The sequence below is a fragment of the Vidua macroura genome, chromosome 19, assembly GCF_024509145.1.
Source record: "Vidua macroura isolate BioBank_ID:100142 chromosome 19, ASM2450914v1, whole genome shotgun sequence".
NCBI classification, from domain to species: Eukaryota; Metazoa; Chordata; class Aves; order Passeriformes; family Viduidae; genus Vidua; species Vidua macroura.
In genome coordinates this window covers 2,173,864-2,186,107 of record NC_071589.1, presented here as the reverse complement: position 1 = coordinate 2,186,107, position 12,244 = coordinate 2,173,864, and positions in this window count along the sequence as shown.

Sequence of the window (12,244 nt, the reverse complement as noted above, 5' to 3'; positions counted from 1 at the left end):
TGTATTTCATTATGGAATGAGATTTAAATAATGATGGTTTCAATATCAGAACAAATAATAACGTAATTAAATAGCTGGAATGAAAAGCTGAATTCATGTGTCCAGATTTATCTTATTTTACACTGTGATTGACAGATGCTAAAGTCATCATCAGTTCCCTATAAGCTTCAACAGAGCAGGAAGACAAAAGGTGTGGGCAGGCAGCATAAATATCTGTCCACTCTAGGCATGATAGAGGGAAATGGCATTACTCTGAGTGTTTCTAACTACCACATAATTGCATTGCAAACTACGAGAAAAATTTTCAATATAAAAAGAGATTTCAATGTCTTAGTTGTTTTAGTGAACTGTCATTAGTCTTGCAAATCTGGTCATCTTGATCTAACAAATCCCAGCTGACAACTCCTGGTGACATCTCACAGTATATTTTCTGTTCCAGAGCAAGTCCCTTACTTACATTTCATTTGGTATGCTGTAAAAATAAAAATTAATATGTTAAAATATTTATATTTTAATTTAACTGTTGTCTTCTACTTTCACTTAAATAAGAATATACAAAAGGGACAATTCTTTTGCTGATATTTTAGTACACTGCTGTAAAACACCTTGTTCCTTGGAAGAGAGAGCTACAGGCCAACTGAAAAATGTTGACAGTTTTTGACACTTTGACTAAAAAAAGCAACAAGTATAAAGGAAGAGAATCTATATGAAAAATGCAGGTGATTTATACATCTTGCTTGAAAATGTATTGATAAAATCATTCCAAAATAGCATGGTGCCATAAATGACTTGGATACATGTCAGAAGTTTGGCAGATGATACAACCAATGATATTAGCACAGATTTGCATAACTCTTCCAAGAGAAGATTTATATATTAGCAAAGGCTTTGCAGGGACTTAATCAATATTGACAGTAGTGCTTTGAACTAGGAAAACACACAAAGACAATGGAAGCACAGGTAAGAAATATTGAAGAGGAATGTAGCTTAAAAAGTTAAACTAAAACATATGGAAACAATAACCTGGAAACCTCTTATGTAATCTTTGAGAGAATACTGGTGTGTTGGTTTGGGGTTTTTTTCTATCTTGGCTCCTTGTTCACAGGCTAGGGATTTCAGAAGTAATCTCAATTAATAATATCAAGGCAAATAAACTAAACATTACATTGAAGTTTCAAGGCAAACTGGCAAAGAAAAAGTAATTTGGAGTATGTCTATAGAGGTCAAAGATGGAGATAAATGTGAGAAGAACATCACGGAAAATCTGTGGATATCCAAAGTTTTTATGTCATTGAAACTACCAATACTGATAGCACTTCTTTAATTTCCTGCAGTGAAATTAGAGAATCAATCATAGAATAGATTCATTTGGACTGAGCCTGAAAGAGCCATTGGCAGGGACACCTTCCACTATCCCAGGCTGCTCCAAGCCCTGTCCAGCCTGGCCTTGGACACTTCCAGGGATCCAGGAGCAGCCACAGCTTCTCTGAGCAACCTGTGCCAGGGCCTCCCCACCCTCACAGGGAAGAATTTCTCTCTAATGTCTAATATATAGTTCAAATCTGTTACCCCTTGTCCTCCTGGAGAAAAGTCCATTTCATGCTGCCCTTCCTAGAGCACTGCCTTGTGCCAGGGAACATTTGCAGACAGGGGAAGCCAATCACTTATACTGATAAATCATTACCACATTTCTTGTCAAGCTTTTGACCTGTGCCAACAACACATCTCCTAAACAGATTTAAAGTCATAAGTGGACAGCTGGCATTTTCTGGGACCCTTCCCAATACAGTCTGCATCCAGCCTCTCCATGCTTGATACAGAAATAGTTTATTTCTATAAGCACAAACATTTCCATGCCAATTGGCCGAAGTTCCTGGACATGTTTAATTTCCTAGTGGAGCTGCAGTGTTACTCTGGAAAGGTTTGGAGGAGCAACAGCAGTATCTATCCTTGGGAAAGGAAGGACCTGCTGGAAGAAGCAACAACTCCTTGATGAAAAAAAGGGAATTAAAGTAGATTGTGCCTCTATTAACTTCCTGCCAATGCTTCCATCTCTGCAGGGCTGGGCTCTGCTACAGCTGGATGCAAAACACAGGGGAGTCAGAAGAGAAGAGGCAGATTGAGGGTAGACTCCAGCTACAGGCTGGAGTTCAGACTACAGCTACTGCACAGTAGCGAGGAGAGGACAAGGATCTGCAGTGCTGACATTCCCATGGAAGAGGGAGGATTTTGTTGTGCTGAAAATAGATCCTTCTTGAGATGAAGACGGGGCAGCTACCTCACCCTTTGCAAACTCTTAACCATGGCTTCCCCTGCCCCATGTTCTGTGACTGACTGTGAATTCAGGAGCATGGATTACAGCAAGGCAGCAGAGTCAAGTGGGAAAGTGCAGGCATCTCAACATTACTAGTCTGTATCCCTTTAGGACCCCATGTGAGCCCCCATCCATGTTTTTATCTTGGTACCATTCAGCTCACAAACTAGAAACTTGACTTTAGTGTGTTCATGAGGAGATAGAGGTGGAAATAACACATGATATGAAATACCTTGCTGAACACCCTGAGGCTGTGTAAAGTGATTTCACAGTGTATCTTGCAGGCGTCTCATTAGGAAGCTGAGGATGCCCTGGATAAACGGGTGGTTGTAACCTTTGAAAATTATCTGAACTGTCTCAACTGTTCAATCAGCACCTAATTATTAGCTGGCTGGCAGTTGTTAATGAGAGCAATACCTCTGTGGCTCACAAGGAGTCTTATCTTTCAAAATCTCCATCAAAGCCCTGTGAGTGAGTCACAGATTGCACCTTTGCAAATTTGCCAATAACGTTAAGGGATTGGAGTGACAGAGATTTAATCTGCCTGCAACTTTGAATGAACAGGGCTTGTCAGAAAAAGCTTATTGCAGTTAATTGAGTTTTTCTCCTTCCTAAGGCCAGTTTTGGTGATTCAGATGCATTCAGACTGTTCTCAGCCGTTGCACACGTGCACATCCAGGGATGTGTAACTCCCAGTTCATTCAGATTTCCTTTTTGTTGCCCTTGCATTCAGATTTCTTCTGCTTATAGTTGTGGTAGCAACCCTGTGCCTCAGCAGGGAGAGTCCTGGTGCTCACCATGCCATTGACACTCTTACCTATCTAATGGAACTTGGAGCCAGGGGATAAGAACACAAACTCCATGGATAGCTATGCCCAGTATTGTTCTTGAGCTACTGTAGTCCCAGCTAGACAAGGCAGAGATTATTCATGGTGGCAAGCAAGCCCAAAGTCTTGCCAATTGGGAATTCAAACTCTAACAAGTAGAGAGAAAAAAACCTGTCTTTACATATGTCACTATTTCCTATAAGTATTAATAAAATGAAGCCTTTAAAGAGAGCCACAGTATGAAAACAGATGTGTCACAGACAAGAAATCTCTCAGCTGGGCTCCTGTATCCTGTAGCCAAAAAAATGGGATAGGAGATACTGCGAATATTTAGGGAAAATTGTCTCAGCATAAGGGAATCATGCACCTCCATCATCCAGAGGGCATTAAAAAGCTAAGTAATAGATGCATTTTGGCTTGAAAATGGGGGCTGCCGGAGCCTTTCCTGTCAGCTGCTGGCTGCTTGTTACCTTAAGGAAATAAAAATCACACTCAGAAAGACAGAGATTGTGATGAAGCCATCAGTAGGGCAGGTGGGCTGCAGGCCAGAGCTACAAACCACAGACTTACCTCATGGGGATGGCAGGGAAAAGTCAGCAGGGATGTCAGGATCCAAGAAGCAGCACATTTCTCCCCACGTCATGGGCTGGCCCTTTCTTCACGTCCACGAGCACAGGGCTTCCATAACCACCAGAGTTATCAGGGTGCTGACTTTACCCAGCTGCTGCTCTCCCGAGGGAGACAAGTCACATTGAGGAAGAGCAGACAGAGTTTGCAAACCCTCTGCAGGTGGATAAAGGGTCCCTGAGGGATCCCCCAGCACGTGGCTGCCCATTGCTGGCTCAGCTGGTTGTCTGGACTATAGGTGGTGAAGGTTTGTTCCAGGTGTAGTCCTGTCCTGCTGAGAAAATTTCAGGTCAAGATATCTTTCCTGATCTGCAATGTAGGAGGATTAAAAAGGCAATGGGGAGGGAGAATAGGAGATAATACCTGTGCTTTTTACTGGACTAGCAATTTGCCAGTTCTTCAGCCTTAAAACATATATTGGGCATCAGTATTCAGTCAGCTCAAGGCTAGCAAAAGGCTCTAATTAAAGAAACGACTAGGAGATCCCAGGGTGAAAGAGCAACAGGAGGTATGATGTCACTTTTTTAATTGGCAGAGTTCTTGCAATACCTCTTCTGAGAAATAGGGAACACCACAAGCCTTGTGGGAGAAGCCTGTACTACTCATTAAATCCCTTTCATCCAAACCCAGTCACAGGTGTACCAAGTTAGCTGTGACTGCTGGAAAATCTGCATTATTACATGAAAATCTGGATTGTTTGTTGCTGTCTTGACAACTGAGATGGTAACAATATTTGATCCACTGCTGTGTAACAGCAGTAAATAAAACAATCCCCCATTAGTTCAGAGGTAAGATGAGAGCACAGCAGCAAAGAGTGACTGAAAATAAGAGCTGAGAGCATTAGCAAAAATCACGTGTTCTGTGGGTTTCCCAAACAGGCACAGTGATGTGAAGTGTACCAGTGTGGTACTTTGGAAACTGTTGGGGTTGCTCTGTATAAAGTTCTGGTGGCACCTCTGCTGAAATATTCTGTGCTATCCCAGCATTACACAGTCAGAAATTACTCAAGGGGGAAAGGGGAGTTTGTGAGACCACAGGAGAGCAAAGAAACTCCCTTGAGGGAGAAGCTTGGAAGAGTTCAACTTAAAGCTCTTGGGCCTTGGCCAGCACCCAAGGGGCACTGGTGAGCAACCCACTTGCTTTCAGGTGCTTCAGATCCTTACAAATCCATCCTACATTGCCTTGCCTCCCCACGCTCTGTCTCGGGCACTTTGCAAACTTGACTTGCCAAGTTTGAAACCCACAGCAGCCTGGAGCCAGAATCACTGGGCACGGCACGAGCTGCTTTGCCCAGGCAAGAAGAGGCCCCAGCTGGCCCTGGCTCCAGCAGTTTTCTGTGCACTCCATGAACACACAGAAAGCTTTGCCTGCCAGCTGTGTGCTCTGCCCAGAGGCACAAGCAGTGGCTGTGTGTGGCACTGCCTGTGCAAACAGAGGCTGTCCTGGCTGCAGAGCAGCAGCACCTGGGCTCCAGGCTCTCCATGGCCTCTCGGCAAGGGGGACATCCCTGCCCTGCTGCTGCCTGTTGGCTTCTTGTGACAGACCTGCCAGGACACAAAGGCCAGCCCAGGGCATTGTCCTGGCAGTGGCTTGATAACATCTGAGGCTGAAAAGCGCAGGAATGATGAGACCAGCAGATGTGCTGAGGCTTTTCCTTAACACTTCCCCATTCCTCAAGTGCTCCTGGCTCAGGCACATCCCAGTCCTGCTGTCTTTGTTCTGTGTGGGATCAGGAGTCTGCGCCTGGTTTTCCTCTCATGGATTCGTCTGGCAGGTTTTTGAATGAATGGAAACCTTCAGTAGCCACTGCATTGGTTGTGATGAGCTGTGCAGATTAATTACAGGTGTTTTGAGGAATATGTGACACTAAATGGTCTCCAAAGGATGGTTCTTCTCATAGGGGAGGCACTCTTTGGGCCATGAATGTTCTCTCCTCTATTTTCTGCCACACATGAACCATAACCTTTCCAGATTTATGATGTGGACATCTGCACTGTCTTGGCCTGAACAATTCTGTCAGCGATACATCCCCAAGGATCCCAGACCAGTTATTTTTATGGATGGTAGTATCATTGCTCCTTGGGGTTGGGTTTCAGAAACAGGGAGATTGTTTTTCACTGACATCTTAAAATTTGAGGGGGAGATTAGAATTCTCCAGGGAGTAAGTGTGGCATTTGTCTCTGTCAGCTGCACAGGGTATAAAATCTGTTCCTATAAAAAGAACACCAAGATTTATACAATTCAGGACATCATAAATTGTGCTAAAATGTGTGGGTCTTCTGAATTCAGGAAACTGAAATGTAAATCAATGGAAAAATGAAAGTACACCCACATTTGCCTGCACATTGTTTACGTTACTCTCATATTTTATTTTTGTGTCAATCCTGCAGTGATTGTGCAGAGCTTGAACTCTTCTTGAGAAGAAATTTCTGCATGAAAGCACAGAAGGGGTGAAAACCTTCATAGGCAGTTGTACTGAAAAAATTCCTGGAAAATAGATTTTTCCAATGATGATTTTCCATGTAGGTGGGGAGGACACCTTTTCTTTTTTGGCAGGAGGAAAGAGGTGACAGAAATGTCCCCCTTGTCTGGTTTCCATAGAATTCACCTGGAAAGACATCTCCTGTGTGGCATCAGGGCTCCTTAGGGAATGTGTTAGGCACATCACAAATGTCTGCATGAGCTTCTCTGTGCTACCCCCCAACTGCCCCCACCCCCATCTTCAGTATCAAAAATTGTAGTAGGCACTAATGCAGCAAAGTTGTCAGGGAATTTCCTGAATTTTCCTGTGGAAGATTTCATACAACAACATGCTCTGTGCTTAGATGTGTCCTGCCCTCCCTCGATTGCTGCTCAACCAAGCATTTCCCAGAAGTTCTGGGAGTAAGGGTTAGTGAGTGGGGGTGCTGTCATCCTCTTCTGTTGCCATTCCAGACCCACTGAACAGGGAGGAGTGGGAGAGCCTGGAACCTGCCTACCACAGCACGGCTGAGTCAGCCCTGGGTCAGAACAGCATCACCATCTCCTGAGGGACATGGATAGAAGGAATGGAAAACTGAGCCAGAGAAGAGTCTTAGAAGTCAGTGCAGTACAGCTGAAGTAACTCACCCTCTCCAAACTATGAAAGAATCACTGACCCTGTGTCAGTCTGACAGTTTTCCCCCTCAAAAAATTTCTGGTCCCTGGCATGACAGAGCAACCACCTGGTGTGGGTCTCCTCAAAGCTGTAGGGAAACAGGGCTGTTGATGATGTCTTGCATTTAGCTCAGAGGAAGGTGCTGGGCTTCATGCAGTTCTTGCCAGAGCAGCAGCTCCCTCATGTCCTCAGCTGAGATGTCCATGTGGCAGTCCTGACAGAGCAGTCCTGGCAAAAGACTTGTTAACATGCTCAGGAAACAATCCACACATGCAATGGCTTCTTGGATTGTTTGGGAAGAGCCCATGGCATGGCATCTAGTAGACAGTGGATTATCTGCATAACAAGGAAGTTTGGATTTTGTTTTATGCAGAGCATCCACGGCTCTTCTGGTGCAGGCCAACAAAGTGGCATGTGCAGGAAGAATGTGATTCCCCTGCTAGTGTCAGGAGTACAATGTGGCATGAATGAACCCTTTCCTAGCATGGTATTGTATAACCTCCAGTGAGCAGCTCGTCCAGAAGAGAAGGCAGGTGCATGCCAGAGAACACAGGGAGAACTAATCTCCTGCTAATAACATAGACAAAGAGAAGCAAAGTTAAAAAAAAAAAAAATTATGTGATGTAATATAATGATTTCCAGTAACTCTGGAAAGAGGCCACCCCATTAGTCATTTTAAAAGAACAGATATAGAGTCACAACAGCCAGTGCAAAATTCCCAGCCCTTGTTATAAATTCAGTGTTTACAAGGCACATGGTTTTCCCCAGACAATTCTCTCCCTAATGGTGAGAAATGTTTGGCATGTCATGAAGGCTTTTGTTAAATTAATTTTCTGATTTGCAGATTGCTATTCATGAGTGGGCATTTTGGTGTATCATTTGTCTATCTAAGACTATAGTTTGTGCTTTACACATCTGTCTGGCTAGAGAAGCTTGATAAATATCCCTGGCATTCATTTGCTATCCATGACAAAGCCAAAACTTCTTGAGCAGAAGAACATTGGAACTCCTGGAAGTCTGGAACAAAAAAGAAGATTGAACCTTACATTAAAAGAAAGACTGCTGTCATTTGGAAACGAGAAGGATAGAAACACAGAAACAATCACCTCCCCAGTCTGCCTGTAACAATCAACCCAACTCACAGTCAATTCTGTAATCTCATCAGGTCAGAAATTATTGCCAAGTTATAGTGAAAACCAAAAGTGGGATGGAGAAAAAATTCTGATACAGTGCTCACCACTGCAGTGACCAGAATTTTATGGCATCTTCCAGATCTTAATTTCTATAAAATTTGTTTACCTCTAAAGTTCTCAAAATATGGATATATAGGTGTTTTAGATCAGAAATGTACCTCTAATTTTCAAAATGAATTAGCAAATAGACTCTTTGCATTCATTCATTTTGCTCCTAATATTTTCCTTCAGCCTTTTTTTCTCCTTGTTTTTTTTTCTCCTCAGTGGAGTTATATAAATAAATCCGTCTTGTATCAGTTTCATCTCCCTGGACTATCTTTTCAATCACTCAGCAAGTGGGACCCATCATCATTCAAGCCAATCTTTTCAAGTCTCTCATCATAGAGGAGTTCATCCATTCTCATGAACATTGTAATAATTCTGATGGGGTGGAACAAGAGAGACAGGGAAAGAGAGACATGCAGTGTGGACCAGGAGGCAGGAGAAAACAAAAACCAGTGAGAGGTGAGTAAAGGGAAAGCTGTTTTCAAGCAGTGGGAGAAGGAGTTTACTGCTCAGTACTAATTCTAATGACCACCTTATTCAGAAAGAAATATTTCTTTCTTCTCAAATGAAAATCCTTTCAGTAACTTGACAGTACCTGACTGGAAGTGTTTTCCAAGACCCAAAACTCACAGTGTTTCTGCACAGGATAAGCCACTTCAGGGGTCAGGCTGGCCCCATGAGGACCATGATCTCACTGCTCTATGCTTCACAGTTGCTTGCAAGAAGGTCACACTCAATCTGTATTTACAAGAGTCACCTGCTTGTAAAATAGCTCACCCTGCAGTGCCCAGTGAGCACATACTCTCTCAGGAGTGTCCTAAATACTTTCTGTCCTCCCAGTCACCACCAGTACCTCTTCTTCCCATTCCTTTGATGTTTTCTGCTCTTTCTTTGGGCGCTCCTGCTCACAAGCACTTGTGGTGTGTGAAGGCACCAGACACAACCTGCCTGCCCCCTCCTGGAATGCCAGGAAAAAGCAGAGATTTGGGAAATTGATCTGTTTCCCATGGCACCCATGGCCCAAAGAGACAGTCATCGAGGTACTGGGCAATGGGCATGAAATTGGGTGGGAAAACACAGAACATACCCAAAGCTGGTAGACCTTTTCTTCAGACATTTCCCAGAGAGTCTTCTTTGCTCTTTCTTTTGAAATTATACAATTGCCTTTAAAGATTGCAAACCTCTGCTTATCACTGCTTAAATAATATTTATTCATAATTACTCTTTATTTTGAAAGAGCCCAGCAGCATGTGCAAATGGTGGACATTCCCCACAGTGAAAATAATTGCCAGTATCAAACCTTAAATTACATGTCAACATGTCACAAATCAGATACTGGGTTTTTTTGGGGGGCATTACATTATTCAGGGGAAAGCACTTTCTCTAGTTAGCCTTAAGGAAATAAAGTCACTCAAGAAAAATAGTTTCTGTGGAACAGGGATGTGTTCATCCACCTCTGATGGCAGGAAAGGGAATGGAGCTCTTATGTTCTAAGAAATACCTGTCACTCTTTCACATCAAGATTATTATGGACGTGGAAGTCTCTGCAATAAAAACAAGGTATCAGATGCATCTATTTTAAGCTTTCTCTCAGAGGTGTATATTTATGCCTATTATGGATCCATGTTTTTCCCAAGATCAGTTACCTTTACATCAGCACTTACCAGCTGACAGGCAGCCTGGCTCCAGGAATAGTGTGTCACTGCAAAATGATGCCTGTCCTCCATGTATGGCAACAAATCACAAAGTGAGGAGAAATTAATTTTCCATTTCACCTCTATTAATATTCTGTTTTGATCCCGATAATCCTCTGTAAGTTACAGGGTGTGCAGTGAAGTTCAGCACAGTGCAATGTGTGGGAATTTTGTGTTGCCCAAATGTACCATTTATAACAGAAAAGCCAACTGGTATTTTTAATTTTTAAAATGTGCAGATTTTTTCTATTAAAAAAATCCACAATATCATTAGTTTGTGCAAAGCACTGTAGGATAATAATTTATTATGAAAGAAATAAAAACATTTGATTTAAAACATGCTGCGATTGCTTTAAAAGAAATATATATAATCCATTCCATATCTTTTGTGACGTCATCCAAAGCAAAGAGAATGGACAATGGCTAGTTACAAAGTCTATTTGCCCTTCAGCAAATAGACATAGACTTAAAACTTTTCTACACTTTAAATGCAATTTTTTTTTAGGGAATTCACAAGAGCAGCATGTAATTTAAAGGACTCACAATCTGTCCTTTCTTTTACAGTGTTATGAAAGACTGTGGGATGGCTCCAATCACTTTCAGTTCCTCTGGTGGACACCAGACTGGTATCCAGGTACCAAATATTATCATTAGTGCCCAATAACCCTTTACTGGGTTGAACTTGTTTCTATAATCTTATGCAAAACCTCAGAACACTTTCCATCGTGAAACCCAGGATGCTGTTGGCCTTGTGTCTACCAGGTCTTTTTGTGCTTTCCAGCCAGTTATGCCCAAACCTGTGCTGGTACATGGGGTTGTTTCTCCCCAGGTATGGAACTGTCCATTTTCATTTACAGACCTTATGTCAGCCTGTCTCTCTAACTTGTCAAGATCCCTCAGAATAACAGCACAGCTATGTGGTGTATCAGCCACACCTCCCAGTTCTGTATCATCAGCATATTTGCTGTGTGTAACTCTGTTCCAGCATCTAGAATGCTAAAGAAGATGTTAAAACAATGTGGGCATTTCTTTTGATCACTGGAACACAACACTGTTTTTCTGATAAACTTTTTTTCCCAACAAGAAAGTCAAAACAAGAAGAATATTAATGCAAATCACATGTGAGGGACCACAAAAGTGCAGCAAACTGTTATTTCAGAAATTTTAAACTGTCAGATGCTGAGTTCAGGAAGGCAAAATGACATGTTAGCTTTTGCTCTTATGTCAGAGACTGCATCCCCTTGCACGACTCATGGTTTTCCTGCAGAAAGACTAATATAAACAATTAAAACTGGATTTTTATCTGAAGGGTTTAAGGCTCAATCTGACACCTTGGGAAGGCATTCTAGGTTGCAGGAAGGACAGCCTCCTCGTTCCTTATTAGACAGCCACTGATATCATTACAGAACACTGTCCTCAGGAGAGGGTGCTTGATAACCAATCCCAGGCTCACACAAGCTGTGTCCCTTGTCTTTTAGCTACAATTATAAATTGCTGGCTATCATGACTGGCAAGATATTCAAGAATAACACTGCATTTCAGGGTAGGGGACCCCTTCCCTGGAAGCAGAGCAGCATACAAATCAGAGCCCTTCACTCTCTGTCTCTGTAAGTATTTAAACTGTTCTTCAAACTTTCACGGAGTCAGGTCATTTCAACATTGTAACAAAAATATCTTTTTAGGATTTGTTGTTGTTGTTGTTTTTTTATCCTAGCATGGTAAAAATAATTCTGTAATGATCAATACACCAAAAGAGCAACCATGAAGAGGCTGGTTTCCTGGCACAGCATTTCTTACCCCTGTGCAAAGTCCCACATTGATGGGGGACAAACCTTTGTCCATTCTGTGGCAATGGAAATTGTAAATCTCAGCAACAATCCACAGGAAAACATCAAGTCCCTGCCATGTTTTCCTGTACACAGTTCCTCATTTGGCCATGAGATTCTCTGCCACAGCTGAGTGTCCCAGCCAGTTCCCTTGCACACAGAGTGCTACATTATAGTGTGTAGCGGTGTGCCCCTAAATATTTTTTCTACTTTTTGCATAATCATAAGAGATAAGAATTAAAATGATCCATGAAAGAACAGAAAAAGACCCTGGAGAGAAGGAATAATACAATCTGATGCATTTAAAGTGTATGCATCAGAGGGCACTGGAGAAGGACTTTCTGCAAACACTGGTTCTTACCAACACAGTTCATGCTCTGTAGCAGGAGTTCATGCTGGATCAGCAGCAGTCCATTAGTCATGACATGTTAGTAAATCACAAAAGAAATCCAACACTGTTTTTGACAGGAGCAGGTGCATCACACGAATGTCTCTAGACTTTGGCAAATCTTCAGGCGTGTGTAATTTCATTCCCCAAGAAGCAAAACAAAGCTGAGCATTTTCAGATTGTCCAGTAGCTTA